Here is a 23553-nt window from a genome sequence, read left to right as displayed (position 1 = left end):
AGGGCAAATTTCTTGGTATTCTAGTGTTCAATCATCTTCCACCTTCAGATACCGACCGGCATACAGACCACTCTACATCTTCAGGTTTAAGATAATTGAACAGGGGCAGCTGTCATACCCCAAAATTTGTCCACACTTTTCAAAAATTCAAGACTATTTCAAAAAATTGAATTTTTATAAAATTTCGGGTTCATTTACATTGACATTCTGAATTTTATAAATATTCGATTTAAAGTCTATTTTAAAAATATAATAGTTTACTCTCAAATTGTTATATTTTAATAAATAGCAAAATGCTGGCTGACACTTCATAAACCTTCAATTGGCTTTTTATTTCAACAAATAAATAGCACAATTGGTAAGGAAGTAAGGTTTGCAAGTACAGGGTCTTGGGTTCGAATCCCACTTCTAACTTCTTTTATTTTTATTTGCTTCTAACTTTAGTTTTAATTTTAATTTTAATTCAAAAATCACAAAAAAATGCATTTTTATTATTTTAATTTTCAATTTTCGTATTCATTATTTAATCATTTTTTAAAATATTAATTTTTTCATTTTTTTCATGTTTATTCATAAAAATGTCCAAAAAATCATAATTAAAAAAGGAATTTAAAAATACTTTCACTTTTTCATGTTAGGACAGTAATCTTTTTTTTATAGAAAGAATCAAGAGATTGATTAAAAAAATAATTACAAGATCAGAATCAAATAAAACTGATTTTTGAATCTCTAATTATTTTTTATCGATTAATTGGTTAGTTTTTTATCAAATAAAACTTCCCTTTTTATTGTTTAGTTTAGTTTTTGTTTTAATTTAATTACTATTAAAAAAATACAAAAAATATTATTAGAGCTTAGATATAATTAGACTTTATTTTCCCTATTAAAAAAAAATACAAAAATATATTTTATGTTTAGATTTTATTTTCATATTAAAAATACCAAAAAAATATTAGTTCATGTTAATCTCTCTTTAGAGTTTATAGTTTGTTTAGATATTTGTTATTAATTTCTTGATTAATATTTGATTACTAACATTTGCTTTGTTTTGTGAGGTACCACTCCTATGGTTTTGGACTTTCTTATGGACATTAACTACTAAATTCTGTACATTTATATATGTTAATTTCCGCTTTAATTTTTTATTTTTTGGTTTGTAATAATTTTTTATCCCCGATTGGCAATTTGTAATCCCCTCCCTGAAGCGATGTAATAGCGTAGGAACCTTTACCTTTCCGCACTTTATTTTCTGCACAAATATTAATTGTTAGATGTATGCTAATAGGATTGTATGGAAAGACTAAAACTAAACATAGTTAACTTAATTTCAAAGATAAGTATTCGAATCTAACACACTTGCACTCACTCACCCCTAGGGTACGCTCCTCTTTGGTTGCCTTCGATTATAAGGTTGTGTCCCTCGAAATGTAGAGGTACCCATTAGCAAAGGTCCCTCGATATAAAATCGTCACTAAGTCCCTCGATGACCCTCGATTGTCGCCTACGAAAAAGTGACGATCGTCCCTTCGAAATTGCTAAGGGTACCTCTATCATGTTGCCTTCAACGACCTCGATGACCCTTCGATGACCCGCACGTCCAATATAACAAGGACTACCTACTCCTATATAGTATGGATAGTCCTAGGAACTTTAAAAAGCATAGAAAAAGACCAACTATTTAGGGTAGTGCTCTTAATCTTCCTAGCTCAATAAAAGAACATCTTTTCACTACTATTTCAAAAAAAACTAAGGCTACACATTTACGCTAAAGTCCTTATGCTCCTTTCAAAACAAACAAACAAACAAACATGAGCTAAGCAAGTTAAGAGCCCGTAGATAACTACGGATGAAAAGGGTGCTTGCACCTTCCCTTTTCATAACTTACCCCCCGAGCCCGTTTTCTTTTCAAAAGGTTTTTTTCTGTATTTTTTACCTTTCCTAACATTGGACAAAATAAAAGTCGGTGGCGACTCATGCTCACCGCAACATTGGTTGCTTATTAAAAATAAAAGTCAGTTCACCGAGTTACAGTGCCTTTGTGGAGAGGTGGCACAGGGAGACATCTTTTTTCCACTTACCGGTTGGGGAGATGACGATCACCTTGCACGATGTGCAGTGTCTTCTCCACTTGCCGATTAGGGGGTTGCTGTTGGACCACTCCCGGATCCAGAGGATCAAAGCCAGTGAGTGGATGGCGCTCTATTTGGGCATGGAGCCAGAAGTTACCGACTTTGAGTGCCAGACGACAAATGGGCCTCATATCCGGTTCACCACACTGAAAGCTTATTTTGAGCACCACCTTGTTGCGGCGGCCAAATCCGAGGAGGCGGATGACGCCCTATTTGTGCAGTATCACCGTGGCTGCGCTCTCCGGTGCTGGTACATGTTTGTGGTAGGCGCTGCACTCTTTGGGGACAAGAGTGCAAGGTATGTCGACGTGACCTACCTCCGCTATTTCATGGACTTGACTACCGTTCACCAGTGGGACTGGGGGTCAGCTGTTCTGGCATACCTATACCAGAAGCTGAATGAGGCCTCCAACTGGAGGACCAGGAAGTTGACCGGATCCTGCACACTACTTACGGTACGTTTCATTTTAATTGTTTCACATTTATTTATGTTTCGTATTTATTTTTAATACATTATCGTGTTTGTGTTTCAGAGCTGGATCATCTCCTACTTTCCCCGCATCCACGGCTTCCGCGTTGATTCTGCGTACGAGGACGCCATGCCCAGGGCCGCCCGATATGTTCTCTAGAGGGGGAACAATGCAGTGGGACCATACCGTGGGTACCTCGACCGCACGATGCACGATGACATCTGTTGGAGGCCATTCAGCGACTACACTGATGTTGTCCCCTTTGACAACATCTCGTTATATTCTGGCTGGTTGGCATGCGGGACCAACACCATGGTGCGATATCTCCTTGAGCGGTGCATGCGGCAGTTTGGATTTGTGCTGATGATACCCAGGTCACCTTTTGAGGCTGCTCCTGACACAGTGACCCGAGTGCAGCTCACTGGCATATTTGAGGATTGGGAGCGTCATGTGGTCTCGGAGGAGTATCGTCGCATTCGGGTCACCCAGGACTGACATAGTGTGGAGGGGTATGTCACATGGTTCTATCGGGTGTCACATCCTCTGATGAGACCCGACGCTCCCGACGCTCCTAGGCCAGCACACAAGGAGATCCTAGAGAACCAGCAGGCCGAGGATGACCACGCCATTGATCTTCTGCCGATCTACCTGCGAATAGAGATGCTTGGGCGGGACGCGTTGGATCGAGGTATCGTTGATCAGGGCGGTCCAGAGGCAGTCGCCGTGATGGAGAGGATCGTCACTGATGCGGGCCGTGCGGCGGCATACAGGCGGCAGAGGAGGTCCCAGGGAGAGAGGGTTAGGCATACCCAGTAGGGGTCCGGGTTTATTTTTTTGTATTCGGATTATATATTTCGCACACTATGACTCGGTCTGTATATATTATTTGAATTTTATTTATTATAGTAGACTTCTGTATAATTCGGAAATGCACTTTCGAATTACACTAAAATTTGAAAAAAAAAGGTGTTTTCGGAAGTGCATCTCCGAAAACACCCCCCATTTGGTGTTTTCGGAGATGCATTTCCGAAGTCTGAGAAGATTTTTTTAAAAAAATACTTCGGAAATGCATTTCCGAAGCATGGGTAAACTGAGGTTTTCGCTGGGGGTGACCCCATAGGAAGGTGGGTAAAGAAATTTCATTTTTTTTACAGTTATAAATCGTCTATATAATAGGGATAAAATAATATTAACTTTTAATTAATTAATATTTCAAAATAAAAAATTATTTTGTTTACTTAAAAATTTGCTAGTATTGATTTCAATTTTTTTTTAATTTTCAAATATAATAATTTAGATAATAATTATAATATAAAATAATTTATAAATAATGTAAAATTTCATTTATATTACTAAAGTAGTATTACATTATCAATTGAACCATCACGTCTAGGGGTGGAAATAGGCTAGGCTAGGCTAGATTTTAGAAGGCCTGAACCTGGCCTACGATAAATTTAAAAGGCCTAAGCCTGGCCTAAGGCCTATCATAGGCTCAGTTTTTTGGCCTGGCCTGGCCTTTTTAAAAGTCTGGCCTAGCCTGAAAGTCTATTTAAAAAGCCTGTTTCTCATTAAAGTTTTCAATTAATCTATATAACTTAAGAAGTCTTGTAAGTCGGCCTATATATACATATATAACTGAACCTATTTAGCATTTGTTATATATATATATATATATATATATATATATATATATATATATATATATATATATATATATATATATATATATATATATATATATATATATATATATATATATATATATATATATATATGAACCAACTTATCTAACATATCTCTAATATATATGAAAATATAGGCCGGTCTATAAGGCTTTATAGGCTTTTTTAATAGCCTAAGTCTGGCCTATTAAATAAAATAGGCTTTTAAAAAAGCCTAAGTCTGACCTCTTTATTAAATAGGTCTGGTCTGGCCTAGACCTATGTAGGCTGGCCGTAGGCTCCTGTAGGCCGGCCTGACCTATTCCAACCCCTAATCACGTCAAAGTAAAAAAAAAACATTCGAAGAACTAAAACTAAAAAAATGAAATAAAAGAACTAGAGAGATTAAAATTTGAAAATAATAATAAAGAAATCAGAATTTTATTTAATTTTATGATATTAGATCTATGAAAAACAACCCCAGACATTAAAACCCTAAATTCATATTCATTTCAGATCCATCAAGCATTGTTTTCGTTTTGATATCCATTTCATTGCAATGTCGCTTTCCAATTCGAGATTTCTTGTTTTCTGTCTTTTCCTTCCCAATTTTCGACATCCAAACCCTAAATTCATTCCGAGGAAGATGTATTCTCGATTTCGTGATCATGAAGAAGAAGACAAAGACAATCTCGTTTTCTCATTCAACCGCTTGCTTCATCAGAATCCTACCCCACCCATCGTCCATTTCGGTAAGATTTTAGGTTCCCTTGTCAAAGGCCTACCATTATTCAACTGCCGTCTCACTTCATCGACAAATGGAACTTACCGGAGTCGCATCAAACTTAGTCTCCTTGACCATCTTGATCAATTGCTTTTCTCACTTGGGTCTCAATTCTCTTTCCTTTTCTGTTTTTGCCAACATTCTCAAGAAGGGTTATCATCCGGATGCCATAATTTTAACGACAATCATCAAGGGTCTCTGTCTCAATGGTGAAATCCATAAAGCATTGCAATTTCATGACAAGGTCGTAGCCCTAGGATTTCATCTTAACCAAGTTAGTTATGGGACATTAATCAACGGATTATGTAAAGTCGGAGAAACACGAGCTGCCTTGCAATTGCTCAGACAAGTTGATGGGAAATTGGTTCAACCTGATGTGGTAATGTACAGCACAATTATTGATAGTATGTGCAAAGATAAACTTGTTAATGAAGCTTTTCATTTATATTTTGAAATGCTTGCTAAGAGAATTTCTCCCGATGTTGTCACTTACAATGCTTTAATTAGTGGCTTTTGCATTGTTGGTAAATTGGAAGAGGCAATTGCTTTGTTTAATAACATGATATTGGAAAACATCAACCCCAGTGTCTATACCTTTAGTATATTGGTTGATGCATTTTGTAAGGAAGGAAAAGTGAAAGAAGCCAAAAATGTGTTTGCTATGATTATGAAAAAAGACATAAAACCTAACATTGTTACTTATAACTCTTTAATGGATGGATATTGCCTATTGAAAAAAGTGAATAAGGCCATGGATATATTCAACACACTGACCCAGAGAGGAGCAAGTGCAGATGTTTGGAGCTACACTATCATGATAAATGGGCTTTGTAAGATTCATATGGTTGATGAAGCCATTAACTTATTTGAACAAATGCATTGTAGAAACATTATTCCTAATGTGGTAGCTTACAACTCCCTTATTGATGGTTTGAGCAAATTAGGGAGAATCTTAGATGCTTTAAAGCTTATCGATGAGATGCATGATAGAGGTCAACCTCCTGATGTAATCACTTACAATTCATTATTGGATGCTTCATGCAAAAAGCATCATGTTGAAGAGGCAATTGCATTGTTAAGAAAATTTAAAGACCAGGGTATTCAACCGGATTTGTATACATGTAATGTTCTTATTAAGGGACTGTGTCAAAGTGGAAAGCTTAAGAATGCACAAGAGGTTTTTCAAAATCTTTTAATTAAGGGCTACAGTCTGGATGTCCATCATACATATACAGTTATGATCCAAGGGTTGTGTGGCAAGGGTTTGTTTGATGAAGCGTTGACATTGCTGTCAAAAATGAAAGACAATGGCTGTGTTCCAAATGCTGTAACTTATGAAATCATTGTCCGTTCACTGTTTGATAAAGGTGAAAATGATAAGGCAGAGAAACTTCTTCGTGAAATGATTGCGAGAGGTCTTCTAGAAGATTGAAATTAGGTAAACAACTCTCTTGTTACACATTTTTATTTCGAAATTATATTTCATTTTTATGAAATTTTTTAGTTTTGGTAGTTGCATCGCCTAATGAAAAACAAACTTCTATTATTCATGTTTCTTTTGTTGAGTTTACGGCGAAAACCGAGAGATCAATGAGTTTAAATTTAAGAGGAAGTTGTAGAATTATATTATAATAATTGGGGTTGTCTTGAAAATATTGCTGTGTTGGGATTTTACAAATTATAAACTTTCTACAGTTCCAGAAGATTGACTTAACATTTAATTTGCTGGATTTACCATTCTTCTTTTTCAGAAGTATTGTTGATTCCTTAAATGGAGTACATGTTGAGATTTACAGTTTTAAAACATATTGAAAACGAGCTTTCTTTTGAATTTTTCATGTTTCTAAATCTAGAGAAATATAACTTGTATTTCCTACATTATCCTTATTAATATAGGAACTTGTTATGGCTTGTATCATGTTATGGATATACTAGAAGTGATTTAAAACGGCTAGTAATTCTGAATGCCCTGGAGATTGATTGCATTTCAGATGCTTGTTTTTTTAGAAGTACTTACATTTATAATCAAGGACACAAGTGTGGTGGGCATTGGAGCGGCTAGAGTTGATTATTTGTATGACATTGTTGTGGATAAAAGTAAGAGCTAAGAACCAAAAGTACTAATGTTGTGAATAGATAAAGGATGATATGATAAGTATTCAAGTATGATTTATGTATAGATAAAGGATGATATAATTGTGGCTCAAATTTTCAAAAAAGAAACATGTGAGCTAAGGTCAAAATGTGTGGTGCTGCTGACCAATGATATGATTTATGATATGCTAAGTATTCAGGTTTTTCTGCATTCTTTGAGTGTGTTACACAGCTGAAATTGATGAATTAAAAGAGCTTTACATAGTGAATAGAGATTAGTGCAGTTAGTCATTACTTAAGTATTCAAAGTAGGACTCTTAATACATAATTTGGAAAGAAACCACAAAGATATCCCCAAAGTAGGGAAACTTGACCAAGTTTAAAATCATTAGATAAGAATACATAAATAAGGCTATATGCCAAATTTGAGGGGATTCGAACTTGAATTACTCGGTTTGGACAAATTAGTTACAATTCTGAATTTAGTGACAACAGTAGCAAAATTGGCTGCACAACTTCTGATACTAGTTAGGTTCTGAACTCTAATAAAGTCCAACAAGTTTTGATCACATATAGGAATCTTGCTAACAAATTTAAGAGGATTCCTACCAGTTTCATATACTCAATTATGAAACTACAGGTACACTCTTCATCGACGACGACGAACGTCCGGAAATAAAGCTTGGAAGTGGATATACAAGTTTTATCGATCTATACGCGAGTGTGAAACAAGGAGGTGTGAAAGTGTGGTCAGAAGTTCAAGAGGGTAAGTTTGCGTTGATTCAATATCTCTGTTGGGATTGGATGGAAATGTTGGAGCAGCGGCTTCCCTTGAGTTAGATGGAAAACCTTTAATTGGTAAGTCATGTTTGGATGTTACAACTTCTGAACATGTGGATTTGAATGGGGAAGGAAATGGAGAAAGTAAGACTGTGATGGTTGCATTGAGAGGGTTGAGCATTCATGTTGCCACATTCCTAGTAAGGTGTGGAACCTATATTGAGCAAAGGAAACCAAACTTAAAGTAAAACTACAATTTTGTGCAACCATCGTAAGATGAAAAACCTGGATCCATGGATGGAAGATAGTAGTGCTAGTAGTGATATTGATTCTACTACAGATATAGTATTGTTTTGAAATGCCCAAGAGTATTTATATCTAGTTTTGTTTATTGTTTCGGAGGGATACCCTGTACTATATTTTTTGTTTATACACTAACGATCTAGTTGTACGATGCTTGGGTACGGTATTGAGTTATAAGTATGGGTGAGTATGGGTACAAGATACTGTAATTTAAAAAAATCAAGGTACTTTTTATATAATATAACACGAGAGCTAATTTGTTCAAATCACAATAAAAGAAACAAAAAAAAACTAAATATTATATTATTATGTTAATATGAGGAAAAATGGAGTATCAGACAATTACCGGTACCGGATATTTTCCTGGTACAACAATTACCCATGCTTCATTATTGTACCTATGCTTGAGGTGCTACACTAACAGTTATCTGCACTTTTTGTTGAAGGACAGAAGGGACTATACAGATCTGCACTGCACAATTGAACAAGAGAAATGGCATGCAGCATGAAAATACTTTCACTCAAGGAGTTACTTTTTTTATTCTCAATTCAATGTTTCTATAGACACAACCGAGATAGGGTTTAAAACACCGGTAAAACTAATATTATTCACCAAAACAAGTTAATATCCTTCACCAAAACACATTTTTTAATCAAAGATAGTGAAATAATAAATATAATAAAATTCAATAAATAGGATTATAATACTATGATATTATAAAAATACAATTATTTATAAAAAAAAAGTATACAAATGAAAATTTTTCATAAGATGAAGAGAGAGTACAATGTAATTACATGAATTTTTTATAAAATTCAATTAAAATTTTCAAAAATTTTCTTGTATGATTATAAAATGATTAGTGCTCAATTTTGTTTTAAAAAAAAAGTATTTTTATGAACTAATGTAACAAAATGACTTGGCTGTGTGATTTTATCAAGCAATTAAGGTATTTGTTCCATAAGCTTTTATGTTTTTTTTATTGTATGAACTTTGATGTTTATCGAACGAAATCTAATACTTATATTTTAGCTGTTAATTTTTTTGATAAATCGAATATCTTTTATGCCCAATGACTAACCCTCAAGTTGGAGAAACTCTCCCTAGATGTACACTGCTACGTGCTCAACATTGAGTTCAAAGCCATAACCTCTAGTTAAGTTGGAAGAGATCCCTACCATTTTAACCTAGTGTTCTTGAGTTTATCAGTTTTTCTTTAAAAACGTTTGGATGAATGTGTTTGTTCTTTCAATCCAAATTTATACATGCTTGCTATAATTCTAATGCATCAATTGCATAGATGTATGGTATAAAAGTGCGTAGTAATCAAACACAGAAAAAGAAATGAAAACACTTAAAACGAGTTGGGTCTTTTTTTTTGTGTTGAGATCATTGAGCTTGAGTCATAATGCTTTACACTACGTGACCATTTTCACATCATTCGTGAATTATTGCTCAAACATAAGTATACAAATTCGGGGAAAAAATTTGCATGTCAAGTAACAAATCTATGCCTTTTTTTTCACCAATAGGTGATTTTGTGATTGTTCTGCACTACTGTAAATGTTCACCATCATCATCTTTAAGTGCTTTTCATTTCTTACAAAGAAGGATCAGGGAATTGAATACCCTTTGATTTGGTTCCTAAACTATTAATCTCTTTTGCACTTGGTCTTTGAACTAACTAAATATAGTAAATAGTATCTAAACTATTGTCAATCCATTAAATTATTTCCTAGTTACTGTCTAATTCAGAGAATGATAGTTCAGGAAATAACTTATTAAATTGAAAATAATTTAAGAACGATTTATACAAATGTCTATAATTTAAGGATAAAATGGGAAATGATAGTTTTGGAACCAACTTGAAAGTTTACTCTAAGAAACATTATTCTATACTAGGAAATATTAAATAAGACACAAGAAGAAGAAATGTAAAATCTGATTCAGTAACATGCTTCTATTCATGACATGCAAAAATTTATATTTTAATGCAGATAAGCGCTTTAACTTTGATGGAATGCCTTGAATTTCTCGAAGATACTTGCAACCATTTCGGAAGAGTTGTGAAATTATTCCTTGTTAGATCCAAATATTCCACATTAGCAAACCATGTTAGAATAAATGGAAGAAATTCTTTTGACATGTTACATTTTGAAAGTCCAAACATTTGTACATTTGAAGACACTTTCAAGGACAATTTATCATTTGGTTTTGGCGACAGACACCCTGAAGTATTTGTTGATAATTTTGGCTTCATGAGAATGCTATTTTGTAGTATGTGTTTTCCATGTCCCCATAGTCTTACGAAGTCGAGTAAGATTTTGAAATGAGAATGGCAATTCTTGGATGGAAGTGTCCACGAAAAAATGTTGGTTAAATCGTCCTTGTGTCCTAATATTTCTGAAAAATTCTCAAGACTTTTACAATAGAAAAGTTTCCAACACTTTTAGAGATGTCAATTTCAAAGGGGGAGAACTTTTTAGCTTGCTGCACCCAAAATTATTTAAGATTTTGAGCTTATTGAAAAATCCAATAGAACCGTGAACTATGACTAAATTCTCACATTTTTTAAAAAAAAAAAATTCTTCTAACTTTTGAAGACCATATACGTCAAATATTTGTGTTAGACATTCAAATTTGTCTAAACTTAACTTTAACAAAAGGAGGCTTCAATTATGATAATGTTGTAAGCTGTAACAAAAGGAGGCTTCGGTTAAGAACAACAGAAAATATGACTTATGGTAAGCAACATGTGCTACATGCAAACTCCAAAGCGCGGAGAGAGAGATATGAACTAATTGCGATATTTATGAGATTGATGACAATGTCCACTGATACAGTAGGTTTAGAATCGTATAAGGATCTTACTAATTCAAAATTAGTTCTACCAACCACCAACAAGCAAGCCTTATCCCACTAAGTAGGGTCGACTATATGGACCAACTTCCGCCATAATGTTTCTATCTCGGGCCATGCTTGTATCCAAATAGTTAATTCAAAATTAGTGCAACAGTAAAAAAAATCATTTATTCATTAAAACTTGCAGAAAAACGAGGCTACTGTAATAAATTTATAAAGAAAAAATTCAGAGAAGGAGCTTAAATAAAGTAACAGGAGGAATTCATATTGTCATTTCCACTTGTATGTAATTATTCAGTCTTAGCACAAATGTCATGTTTTCATCGGAGCCTCTCCCATTCTTTGCAGGATGAATTTGAACTTCCTGAGGAAGTTTGAAGATTGAATCATTATGTAATAAGTTAAATGAAATTATCTTAGAATAAATAGAAAGAAGTCTACTGCTGAGTAAATTTGAACCATCCTATTTGAATATTGAGCTATTTGGTTTATCCGTTATCACACTTCACAGGATTCATCTGCAAGTGATAGATGCTCTTATTCATTTCTACAAGATATATAAAGTTGATGGTTTGACATACATTTCCCTATATTATGATTATATGTTGCAACAAAAGAAGGCTTCAGTTAAGCAACATATGTTCCAAGCAAACTCCAAAAAACAGGAGCAAATGAACTGATTGTGATATTGATGAGATTGATCAACAGGTGTAGGTTTACAATTGGATATGGATCCAATTCCGTTTACTATTTCAATTAGTGCGGACTATATTCAAATTTTTATTCACTAAAACTTACACACATAAGTTTATTAAGAAAATTGAATCTATTATAAATTTCTTAGGAAAACATACAGTGAAGTAATAAATGAAACTCCAAACTATTGCCAAAAACTAATATGGTTTAATAATGACAATGATCAAGGCAGAATATTTAATACTAATCAGTATTATGCTTACAAAAAAGAAATACTTTCATGCTGAATGCTAGTTCTCTTGTTCAGTTGTGTGGTGTAGATCTGTATAGTCCCCTTCTGTCCTTCAACAAAAAATGCTCTGATTCTCCAATTCTGTATAAAAGACAAAGATAAGTAATGATGCAACTCTACACAAAGTAGAAAATCACAACTCACCTCAAGCACATGTACAATAATGAAGCTTGGGTAATTGCTAAACAGTGAAGTACTTGTACCGAGAAAATATCTGGTACCGGTACTTGTCTGATACTCCGGTTTTTTCTCATTATTTCGTTGTGACGGAAATTTGTGGCTTTCTCATATATTACCATAATAATATAATATTTAGTGTATTTGAGTTTCTTTTATTGTGAAGTGAATATTTTAGCTCTCTTGTTATATTATACAAAAAGCACCTTAATTTTTTTAAACTGACGGCTCTTGCACCCGTACTTGTAACTCAGTACCGTAACCAGGCATCGTACCACTAGATCGTTAGTGTATACACAAAAAATATAGTGCAGGGTATCCTCCAAAATAATAAACAAAACTAGATATAGAGACTCTTGGGCATTTCAAAACAATACTATAATCTGGAGTAGAATCAATATCACTACTAGCACTACTATCTTCCATCCAAGGATCCAGGTTTTTTCAACTTATGATGGTTGCACAAAATTGTAGTTTTACTTCAATTTTGGTTTCCTTTACTCAATGTAGGTTACACGCCTTACTCGCAATGTGGCAATACAGACTATAAACTTACATTTAAAGAATCATTAGTTAATTTACATTTAGGCTTCATTTACTCTCTTTTATGTTACTAATTTGTGTAAGCCATTTTTAGGCTTTAATTTAGACACAAGCCTCATACATAGTGCATGGAACTTAATTGAGTATATGAAACTTGTTGTAATTTATAGAAGCTTAGAACGCACACCAAGTAGAATAGTGGAAATCAACCTCAATTTTATAGGTGGCAAGATTCCTCTTAAATTTGGAAGCAAGTAGAATAGTGGAAATTAAGCATATTGTGCAATTTACTTAACAAAATCCTGAGGGAATGCAGTAAATGATAACACATAACTTACATGCATCTAGTCGTCAAGGAACTGATTTTAACAAGTTTCTCTGAGAGGGCTTTGGCAGACCTCGTTTCAAACTATATATCACTTGCATCTAGGAACTGATTTCAACATTCAGAATCGTCATTGAGGTAGGATATCATTTAAACTTAATTCTCATGGAGTTCTTAGAATAGTTGATAACTGTAATTTGGAAGTCTTAATAAAAATGTTGTCGAGTATATTGCATGGATCCACTACCACTATTATCACCCATCCAAGGATCCTAGGTTCTTCAACTTATGATAGTTGCACAAATTTTTGGTTTCACTTAAATTTTAGATCCCTTTACTCAATAAATGTTCTATACCTTACTAGGAATGTGGCAATACATATCCTAAAGGAGTGCAGCAAATGACATCACATAAATTTCATGCCAATTTGAAGAATCCTATTAGTTGGATTAATTCAAATTGAATACTCAAGTAATGACTAACTGCACTAATCTCTATTCACTATGTAAAGCTCTTTTAATACATCAATTTCAGTTGTGTAACACACTCAAAGAATGCAAAAAAACCCATTATACAGCAGAAACATAATTCATATCATTGGTCAGCAGCACCACACATTTTGACTTTAGCTCACATGTTTCTTTTTTGAAAATTTGAGCCACAATTATATCATCCTTTATCTATACATAAATCATACTTGAATACCTACCATATCATCCCTTATCTATTCACAACAATAGTACTTTTGGTTCTTACTTTTATCCACAACAAAGTCATCCAAATAATCAACTCTAGCCGCTCCAATGCCCACCATACTTGTGTGATTATAAATGTAAGTACTTCTAAAAAAAACAAGCCTCTGAAATGCAATCAATCTCCATAACATGATACAAGCCATAACAAGTTCCTATATTAATAAGGATAATGTAGGAAATACAACAAGTTATATTTCTCTAGATTTAGAAACATGAAAAATTCAAAAGAAAGCCCATTTTCAACATGTTTTTAAACTGTAAATCTGAATATGTACTCCATTTAAGGAATCAACAATACTTCTGAAAAAGAAGAATGGTAAATCCAGCAAATTGAATGTTAAGTCAATCTTTGGAGCTGTAAAAAGTGTAGCATAATTTGTAAAATCCCAACACAGCAATATTTTCAAGACGACACCAACTATTATAGTATAATTGTACAACTTCCTCTAAGTTTAAACTCAGTGATCTCTCGGCTTTTGCCGTCTAAACACACTCAACAAAAGAAACATGAATAATAGAAGTTTGTTTCTCATTAGGCGATGCAACTACCAAAGCTAAATAATGTCATAAAAATGAAATATAATTTCAAAATAAAAATGTGTAACAAGAGAGCTGTTTACCTAATTTCAATCTTCCAGAAGACCTCTCGCAATCATTTCACGAAGAAGTTTTTCTGCCTTATCATTTTCACCTTTATCAAACAGAGAACGGACGATTATTTCATAAGTTACAGCATTTGGAACACAGCCATTGTCTTTCATTTTTGACAGCAACACGAACGCTTCATCAAACAAACCCTTGCCACACAACCCTTGGATCATAACGGTATAAGTATAGACATTCGGATTGTAGCCTTTGATTAAAAGATTTTGAAAAACCTCTTGTGCATTCTTAAGCCTTCCACTTTGGCACAGTCCATTAATAAGAATATTATATGTATACAAATCCGGTTGAATACCCTGGTCTTTAAATTTTCTTAACAATGCAATTGCCTCTTCAACATGATGCTTTTTGCATAAAGCATCCAATAATGAATTGTAAGTAATTATATCAGGAGGTTGACCTATATCATGCATCTCATCGATAAGCTTTAAAGCATATGAGATTCTCCCTTGTTTGCTCAAACCATCAATAAGGGAACTATAAGTTACCTTATCAGGAATAATGTTTCTACAATGCATTTGTTCAAATAGATTCATGGCTTCATCAACCATTTGAATCTTACACAGTCCATTGATCATGACATTGTAGCTCCAGACATCCGCACTCACTCCTAGCTGGGACATAGTGTTGAATATATCCTTTGCCCTATTCACTTCTTTCACTAGGCAATATCCATCCATTAAAGAGTTATAAGTAACAATGTCAGGTTTGATGTCTTTTTTCATCATCACAGCAAACACATTTTTGGCTTCTTTCACTTTTCCTTCCTTACAAAATGCATCAACCAGTATATTAAAGGTATAGACATCGGGGTTGATGTTTTCCAAAATCATGTTATTAAACAATGCAATTGCCTCTTTCAATTTACCAACAATGCAAAAGCCACTAATTAAAGTAGTGTAAGTGACAACATCGGGAGAAATTCTCTTAGCAAGCATTTCAAAATATAAATGAAAAGCTTCATTAACAAGTTTATCTTTGCACATACTATCAATAATTGTGATGTACATTACCACATCAGGTTGAACCAATTTCCCATCAACTCGTCTGAGCAACTGTAGGGCTGCTCGTGTTTCTCCAACTTTACATAATCCGTTGATAAGTGTCCCATAACTAACTTGGTTAAGATGAAATCCAAGGGCAACGAGCTTGTCATGAAAGTGCAATGCTTGATGGATTTGACCTTTGAGACAGAGACCCTTGATGATTGTATTGAAAGTTATGGCATCCGGATGAAAACCCTTCTTAAGAATGTTGGCAAATACAGAAAAAGAAAGAGAGTTAAGACCCAATTGACAAAAGCAATTTACCAAGATGTTCAGGGTGACTAAGCTTGAAGCCATTCCTGTTAATTCCAATTGTCGATGAAGTAAAATAGCAGTGGAGTAATGGTTGGCCTTAACAAGGGAGCCTAAAATCTTATTGAATTGGATGATAGGCGGAGTAGGATTGTGATGGAGTAAGCGAGTGAATGAGGAAACGAGACTGTCTTCGTATTCTTCATGGAACTGAGTTGGATTTGATGACAGGAAGCATCGTCGAATGAGTTGATTAGGGTTTTGAAGTTGAAAATTGGGAGTGAAAACGGCAGCATACCTCAAAGTTGAAAACAATGACATTGTGCAATCAAATGAATCTTGCTATAACGAAATCAATGTTTCAAAAAATCGATGATTTGAAAATACTTTTGAGTCAAGAGTGTTTGTTAAATGTTTGTTTAGTGTTTGGTTTTGACAAAAGAGAAAATGGGTGATGCACTGACAGTGTAAAAAAGTTATACACTGTCAACCAATCACGACCATGAATCAGGACAAGTCAGACTGTAATTTTAAAAAAACTTATATGACATGGCAAAACGATTTGTTTCTATTGGATGACAGTGTAAAACTTTTTTACACTGTCACTGTACTACCTTTAACCTCTTGACGAAAATGATTTTTAATTGATAATAACAAAATTGCCTTTTTAGAAAGAAAGAAATAAATTATTTAATAGGTCCATATATAATTTGTCGATTTTAAAAATGTTTTTAAATTACGAGTTTAATGGTAATGCGTAGACGGTATAAATATTTTACGTGTATATTTTTTTCTCTTAAATTATTATATTTTTGTAATCATAATTATCTACAGAACCAATAAAAAAATGTTAATCTTTAATCATTTACAGTATAATAATGATCTAATTACAAAAATTTAATTGTTTAAAATTTTTTATAATTTTTCTTACGAACAGAGACCATAAGCGAAAGTCAAAAATTATTTGAGTTTCATACTACCAAAAAAAAATTATTTGAGTTTCGATGTGGTGGAGTGAATTTTTGGTACGAATTTGCAGGCATAAACTTACAATGTTGATACTCCAACGTTTAAGTAAGTGAATGAGTGAGAAAATAATTTGAGGGTATGAACGGATGAATATTTGTAATGACGCTCGTTATGTTTTATATTAGGCGGATGGTTAAAACCGTCTCCATGAGATCTGACGCCTCCTGCGAGTGATTGTCTGATCCAACAGTGTGAAGTGTGTTGGATGTCGTAATGACATGTCCTCCATTTGGGTGAGGTCTCACTTCTTCTGCGCACCTTTTCGTGTAATGTTTGCTATTAGACATTGGTTTTTTCTTTACCCACCTCCCTATGGGGTCACCCCAGCGAAAACCCCACTTTACCCCGCTTCGGAAATGCATTTCTGAAATATTTTTTTTTCTAAATTTTTTCAGACTTCGGAAGTGCATTTTCGAAAAATCCCAAAAATTAGGATTTTGATTAACTTGGAGATACATCTCCGAAAAAAAAAAAATTAAAAATTCCAAAAATTAATTTTAGGATATTAATTAATTCACATATCATAAATTTGATATAATTTATGAGTAATGAATAATAATAATTATATATTTTGATATAATTTATGAGTTATGAATTATAATTATTATATATTTATATTCTGATTCATATTTTAAAATTTAAAATAATTTTAATTAAAAAAATTAAAATAATTTCACTTACAAAATGAGTTATAATTTTTTATTTATATATTTATAATAATTATTATATATTTACAAAAAAAATTAAAAAGATGAGTGTTTTAATTTATATATTTATATAATAATTATAATAATTATTATATATTTATAAAAATTATTATATATTTATAAATTTATATAATAATTATTATATATTAATTATAAATATATTTATATATTTATATAATAATTATAAAAATTAAAAAAATGAGTGTTTTAATTTATAATAATTATTATATATTTATATATTATATATTTATATATTTCACTTACAAAATTAATAATTATTATTATATATTTATATATTTCTATTCTGATTCATAATTAAAAATGAGTTATAATTTTTTATTTAGTTTAAAAAAATTTAAAAAAAAATTGTCTTAATTTTATTTAATGAGTGAATTTTATATTTAACTCTATATAATTCAAAATTTACTTATGAAATTAAAATGTTTTTGATTTATATAAGTTAGTAAAATAATTTTTAACTTTAAAATTGTTTAGGAAATGTTGATTCACCTTGATTTTATTGATTCACCTTCATTTTATTGATTTACCTTGATTTTATACCTATTAATTGTATTGATTCACCTTGATTTTAATTATTTAATAATTATTGAATTCTTTCGGAAGTGTATATCCGAAACATTCCAAGACCAATTTGGTCTTGGAATATTTCGGATATGCATCTCCGAAAATTCAAAAAAAAGGTGTTTTCGAAAATGCATCTCCGAAAATTCAAAAAGGGGGTGTTTTCGGAAATGCATCTCCGAAAACACCTTTTTTTAGTGTTTTCGGAAGTGCATTTCCGAAAACACCTTTTTTTTCAATAAAAATACATGTATTTCCGAAACAAGGGGTATTTTGGTAAATTCGCCGGAGGTGACTAAGAAGATTAGGAGGTGGGTAAAGAAATTTCCTAGGCATTTTCTGGGTTCTGGGTACGCCTTTGTTAGTTGTATAACAAGATTTTGGCAACGCGAGAATATGTGTTTCACACGCATATATTACTAGTTGTTTTAATCATATAATTTGATTCAATTTTAATTTTGATTAAAGATCATACATACATGTTTTTAATTTGTGAATTAAGAATAGTCTTTTGTTATAGTTGCTTGTAAGTAAATCGTTTGACCCACTGAGAGAAAATTTTACAATGGTATAATTGCTGTGACTTTCATAACTTTGAAAATTTTGTTATGCTTTGTTGCATAGTAAGTAGGGGAAGTGTATAAATCGAAGAACTCATTGTATAGTCTAATAAGTATTTATTTGTGCCTATAATTCCCAGTGAACATAACTATATATTGAGAGAAAAGGGCTACTATAATTTAAAAATTGCTTAGAAATTTAAAAAATGATTTTTTTTTCCATTAAAAGTTTGAGATTTACTCTCTGAATCCATCAAGCTTAGTCCCTTTTGATGAATGTTTGCAAGTGCTCTCAAACTTGAGCAATTCCCAAATTTTATTGAACCAGAATGTTGATTGATGGTATGGTCATGGTACCAAATGAATGGTGCAACACTCAAAGGAACTAAATCACCTTTTCCAACTAGCATCCAAGGAAGAGAATCAAATTAAGATGAAGGCATGAATCATGTTTCCATGTACTGTATATGTTGTAAGATGTAACAAAAGGAGGCTTCAGTTAAGTACTACATAAAATATGACTAATGGTAAGCAACATGTGCTCCATGCAAACTCCAAAACAGAAAGAGAGAAAAATTAACTAATTGTGGTATTTATGAGATTCATGACAATGTCCACAGATGTAGGTTTAGAATCGTATAAAGATCCTACTCATTCAAAATTAGTGCTAGTATAAAAATAATCATTTATTCACTAAAACTTGCAGAAATCTATGGCTGCAAAGTTTAGACAATTGAGGTTATTCTTATAGTCATTTCCACTTGTGTTTAATTATTCAATCTTCAGACTAATCATCTATATATCATTTGTAAACATCCTTTCATAACTTAATGTTTAAACACCAATTAAGAACCCTTCAGTAACACATATCGGTCTCTGCGCAGGTGTGATGTTTTCTTCAAAGCATCTTCCATTCTTTACAGGATGAATTTGAACCTCCTGATGAAGTTTGAAGATTGAATCATTATGTAACAAGTTAAACGGAATTATGTTAGAATGAATAGAAGGAAGTCTACTGTTGAGTAAATTTGAACCATCCTATTCAAATACTGAACTAACTGATTTCACACTTCTGCTACTCCTCTCTCTTCACAGGATTCATTTGCAAGTGAGAGATGCTCTTATTCATTTCTTCAAGATATATAGAGTTGAAGGTTGCAACAAAAGAAGGCTTCAGTTAAGCAACATATGTTCCAAGTAAACTCAAAAAACAGGAGAAAATGAACTGATTGTGATATTGATGAGATTTATCAACAGATGTAGGTTTACAATTGGATATGGATCCAATTCCGTTCAATCTTAAATTAGTGCAGACTATATTCAGGTTTGTATTCACTAAAACTTATACACGCGCGGGCGCGCACACACAAGTTTATCAAGAAAATTGAATCAATTCTAAATTTCTTAGGAAAACATACAATGAAATAATAAATGAAACTCCAAACTATTGCCAAAAACTAATATGGTTTAATAATGATAATGATCAAGGAAGAAAATTTAATACTAATCAGTATTGGAAAAAAAATGCTTACAAAAAAGAAATACTTTCATGCTTAATGCTAGTTCTCTTGTTCAGTTGTGTGGTATAGATCTCTATAGTCCCCTTCTGTCCTTCAACAAAAAATGCTCTGATTCTCCAATACTGTATAAAAGACAAAGATAAGTAACATTAAATATACATCACTAAAAAGATATGTTTCTTTCTTTTCTTAATGAAACAACAATAATGCAACACTACACAAAGTAGAAAATCACAATTCACCTCAAGCATATGTACAATAATGAAGCATAGGTAATTGCTAAACAGTGAAGTACTTGTACCGGGAAAATATCTGGTACTGGTACTTGTCTGATACTCCGGTTTTTTCTCATTATTTCGTGGTGACGGAAATTTGTGGCTTTCTCATATATTAACATAATAATATAATATTTAGTTTACTTGAGTTTCTTATATTGTGAAGTGAACATTTTAGCTCTCATGTTATATTATATAAAAAGCACCTTGATTTTTATTAAATTGACGGCTCTTGCACCCGTACTTGTAACCTACTACCATACCCAGGGATCGTACAACTAGATCGTTAGTGTATACACACAAAAAATAGTGCAGGGTATCCACCAAAATAATAAACAAAACTAGATATAGAGACTCTTGGGCATTTCAAACAATACTATAATCTGGAGTAGAATCAATATCACTACTAGCACTACTATCTTCCATCCAAGGATCCAGGTTTTTCAACTTATGATGGTTACACAAAATTGTAGTTTTACTTCAATTTTGGTTTCCTTTACTCAATATAGGTTACACGCCTTACTCGCAATGTGGCAATACAGACTATGAACTTACATTTAAAGAATCATTAGTTAATTTACGTTTAGGCTTCATTTACTCTCTTTTATGTTACTAATTTGTGTAAGCCATTTTTAGGCTTTAATTTGGGCACAAGCCTCATAGATAGTGCATGGAACTTAATTGAGTATATGAAACTTGTTGTAGTTTATAGAAGCTCAGAACGCACACCAAGTAGAATAGTGGAAATCAACCTCAATTTTATAGGTGGCAAGATTCCTCTTAAATTTGGAACCAAGATTCCTACATACATGTGGATCAAAACTTGTTGGACTTTATTACAGCAGTATCAGAAGTTGTGCAGTCACTTTTTCTATTGCTGCCACTAAATTCAAACTTGTAACTAACTTCTCCAAACCAAGTTATTCAAGTTCAAATCCCCTCAAATTTTGCACGTAGGCTTATTTATGTGTTCTAACCTTTAGTTTTCTTAATTATTGATTTTAAACTTGGTAGAGTTTGCCTACCTTGGGAAATCTATGCGGTTTCTTTCCAAATTATGTATTAATAGTTCTATAAGAATTTTAAATTTGTTAGACTAGTGAACTTGCCTTCTTAGCACTAGTATCCAGATAACTAAATTTGTAAAACCCCAACCCAGCAATATTTTCAAGACAACACCAAATATTATAGTATAATTGTACAACTTCCTCTTAAGTTTAAACTCACTGGTTTCTCAGTTTTCGACGTATAAACACACTCAACAAAAGAAACATGAGTAATAGAAGTTTGTTTCTCATTAGGCGATGCAACTACCAAAACTAAATAATGTCATAAAAATGAAATATAATTTCCAAATAAAAATGTGTAACAAGAGAGTTGTTTACCTAATTTCAATCTTCCAGAAGACCTCTCGCAATCATCTCGCGAAGAAGTTTCTCTGCCTTATCATTTTCACCTTTATAAAACAGAGAACGGACAATTATTTCATAAGTTACAGCATTTGGAACACAGCCATTGTCTTTCATTTTTGTCAGCAATGCCAACGATTCATCAAACAAACCCTTGCCACACAACCCTTGGATCATAACCGTATATGTATGGACATCTAGACTATAGCCCTTAATTAAAAGATTTTGAAAAACCTCTTGTGCATTCTTAAGCCTTCCACTTTGGCACAGTCCCTTAATAAGAATATTATATGTATACAAATTCGGTTGAATACCCTGGTCTTTAAATTTTCTTAACAATGCAATTGCCTCTTCAACATGATGCTTTTTGCATAAAGCATCCAATAATGAATTGTAAGTGATTATATCAGGAGATTGACCTCTATCATGCATCTCATCGATAAGCTTTAAAGCATCTGAGATTCTCCCTAATTTGCTCAAACCATCAATAAGGGAGTTGTAAGCTACCACATCAGTAATAATGTTTCTACAATGCATTTATTCAAATAAGTTAATGGCTTCATCGACCATTTGAATCTTACACAGTCCATTGATCATGATAGTGTAGCTCCGAACATTTGCACTCACTCCTCTCTGGGTCAGAGTGTTGAATATATCCATGGCCTCATTCACTTTTTTCACTAGGCAATATCCATCCATTAAAGAGTTATAAGTAACAATGTCAGGTTTTATGTCTTTTTTCATCATCATAGCAAACACATTTTTAGCTTCTTTCACTTTTCCTTCCTTACAAAATGCATCAACCAATATACTAAAGGTATAGACATCTGAGTTGATGTTTTCCAACATCATCTTATTAAACAAAGCAATTGCCTCTTTCAATTTACCAACAATGCAAAAGCCACTAATTAAAGCAGTGTAAGTGACAACATCGGGAGAAATTCTCTTAGCAAGCATTTCAAAATATAAATGAAAAGCTTCATTAACAAGTTTATCTTTACACATACTATCAATAATTATGCCGTACATTACCACATCAGGTTGAACCAATTTCCCATCAACTTGTCTGAGCAATTGCAAGGCAGCCCGTGTTTCTCCGAATTTACATAATCCGTTGATAAGTGTCCCATAACTAACTTGGTTAAGATGAAATCCTAGGGCTACGACCTTGTCATGAAAGTGCAATGCTTGATGGATTTGAGCTTTGAGATAGAGACCTTTGATGATTGTATTAAAAGTTATGGCATTAGGGTGATAACCCTTCTTGAGAATGTTGGCAAAAACAGAAAAGGAAAGAGAAATGAGACCCAATTGACAAAAGCAATTGATCAAGATGTTGAAGGTAAATAAGTCTGAAGCAATTCCCGTTAATACCAATCGTCGATGATGCGAAGCGGCAGTAGAGTAATGGTTGGCCTTGACAAGGGAACCTAAAATCTTGTTAAATTGCAAGATGGGTGGGGTAGGATTCTGATGGAGCGAACAATTGAATGAGAAAACGAGATTGTCTTTGTCTTCTTCTTCTTCATGATCACGTAATCGAGAGTACATCTTCCTCGGAATGAATTTAGGGTTTGGATGTCGAAAATTGGGAATGAAAAGAGAGAAAACAACACATCTCAAATTGGAAAACGACAT

The 23553-nt window shown here is 32.9% G+C and overlaps 2 pseudogenes; one reads left to right on the top strand and one right to left on the bottom strand.

Annotated features, from left to right (window-relative positions):
• Positions 1–4731: 4731 nt before the first annotated feature.
• On the top strand, positions 4732–9855 carry LOC131630335 (pentatricopeptide repeat-containing protein At1g12300, mitochondrial-like; annotated as a pseudogene).
• A 2155-nt stretch (positions 9856–12010) lies between these two features.
• Positions 12011–23553, bottom strand: LOC131630361 (protein Rf1, mitochondrial-like; annotated as a pseudogene).

This window comes from Vicia villosa, unplaced genomic scaffold (genome assembly GCF_029867415.1).
Source record: "Vicia villosa cultivar HV-30 ecotype Madison, WI unplaced genomic scaffold, Vvil1.0 ctg.000673F_1_1, whole genome shotgun sequence".
Lineage (NCBI taxonomy): Eukaryota > Viridiplantae > Streptophyta > Magnoliopsida > Fabales > Fabaceae > Vicia > Vicia villosa.
The sequence above is the reverse complement of the archived record's forward strand: the minus strand, read 5'-3'. Positions and strand labels throughout refer to the sequence as shown.